Here is a 2280-nt window from a genome sequence, read left to right on the forward strand (position 1 = left end):
CAGGGCAAGCCGAGTGTCTGTATTTTATGCCACTGGTAACTACCCATTGTATAGCTGAAAGTAGATACATGGGGACTAAAACTTGATATTGCATCGGCTTATATAGCAAAGTATTTTTCTGATTTCTGACAGACTTCAATCTGTACTATTAAATGAGTCGATATATAGCCTCTCACATCACTTTATAACAACTCTCGACGAGTCAGGTGCTAGCTCTCTGGCTGGAATTCACTCTGACGTAAAACTGTACGTACATGTACATTGCGACCGACCGACCTACTGTAGCTTTCGTCAAAACAAAACAAAAGGTAAAACAGAAAAAGTGGGAATCGGTAGGTACAAAATGGAGAACCAAATGTGGCTGGGTAATGGTAGCTTGATGTGGGAATAGGGCAAGTTGGGTGCCACGTTTACTGCGATTTCTCAAGCGATACTAATTTGACAAATGATCATTTTCCCCAGTTACTCGTTGCTTTTACAGCTTACCTTTGCCAGTTCTTCTGTGTATCTTTTTTGCCTCTCATGACCAGCTAAAAACGTAATATCGCTATATATATATATATATATATATATATATATATATATATATATATATATAAATCGTACCACACCAGCTGGGAGAATTGGGAGAACGGGCGCTGGTTGGGAGGGGGTTCCATAATACCGCCTGGGTGAAACACGGCACAATTAATTGCCGCTATGTACCTTTATTATATAGTTTATACATCATCTGTTGTTCCTTTCTTTCTTTCCTGTTAGTAATTGCACATAACAAAAAGCTTCATGAGCATACAAAAAGTCATGAGAAAATGGGCGTATACTGACAAGAATTTTCATTTAACTTTGGTCAGTCACAACCGCTATGACGTAAAACTTTACTGCTAGCGAAGAAATAAAACCGTAGATCAGGCTATTATGCAACGGTTCTTCACACTTTTACACGAGTTGTAACGTTAGGTCACAAATAGAAATTTAAGATTGCTGTTGAATCATGCTCGTCTTGGGCCGTACGCACGTGTGATTATTATCTACAAATCCGGCGCTGAACGTGACAGTATGTTCTTAACACGAGCTCGCTCGCCAGCCCCGGTAAGGAACTGAAAACTTTGACCTTGTTGTCTTGGAATGCATCACTATCGAAGCCTTTTTAAAAATGTGTTGAACACGCGGATGTCTAAAGTGTATATACCTCGGAAATTACTGTTGCTGCACAAGTAGATCTCCTTAAATTCATCGCTTATTTATTTGGTGATATTATGGTAATGGATGTTGGATACGCGGGGACTAAAAGCACTTGACATTGCGACTTTTTGCTTCTGAAGTCTATCAGAACTCTCATTCAGAGAAGTTTCTCTCAGTCATCTCATCTTAACACCCATGCAGCGGAGGCGCGGAGGGAGGCGAATCAATAACGGCGATCACTATTTCAGTCCGGGTTGCGGACAGCACACGTAATTTCCGTGCTATCATCATAGCTACTCTACGTGATCTAACCGTGAGTACCTCTCCCCATCCGGTCCCACAAACGGACATGTACAGTTCCTTGATGTCATAGCACAGTAGTGGGGTTCCCTTATAATGGATACAGTAAGAACATCGGACCAAATTTGGCAGTGGTGTCCTGAGATCAACAAATTTTAACGGGGGTGGGTGCTGTTGTTAAACTTAGAGCATACATGTCCACAAGCAAGACAGGTACAACTCTCGAGCTCCCAAAGATCTACCCATACCATTACATGTTTTATAGCTCACAGCTTGTAGGTCTACTTAATTCATCACATTCTACATCAATACCATAAAACAACCTACCTCTCATCAGCTTCTGTCTAAGCAGGTAACTTTTTACCCAGAGTCCTGTGACCCATCAGAGGTATTTGTGTATTTGGAGTAAAGAGTAAACATAAAGAGTATGGAGTACGTACTGGTAATCACACATGTCACACATTCTTTCTGTCTACAGACTTTATTGTTTTTCAAAATCCTGTATTACAAGATACTTGAAATGTTTTGAGATTGAAAGAGGCCCATATACACATTGCATAACTCTGGAGGCTGTTTTTCTGTTATTGGTGTTGACCATGTTCCTTGTGCTTGTTCTTGTGCTGACAGTGTTCCCTGTCCTTGAGTTTCACTGTCCCTGCTGCTGTGTTTCCCTGTCCCATGTGATGGTTGTGTTTGCCTATCCCTGACTGTGTTTCTGTCCCTGGTGCTGAATGTGTTTCTCTGTCCCTGGTGCTGAATGTGTTTCTCTGTCCCTGGTGCTGACTGTGTTTCTCTGTC

The sequence above is a fragment of the Branchiostoma floridae genome, unplaced genomic scaffold (genome assembly GCF_000003815.2).
Source record: "Branchiostoma floridae strain S238N-H82 unplaced genomic scaffold, Bfl_VNyyK Sc7u5tJ_335, whole genome shotgun sequence".
Lineage (NCBI taxonomy): Eukaryota > Metazoa > Chordata > Leptocardii > Amphioxiformes > Branchiostomatidae > Branchiostoma > Branchiostoma floridae.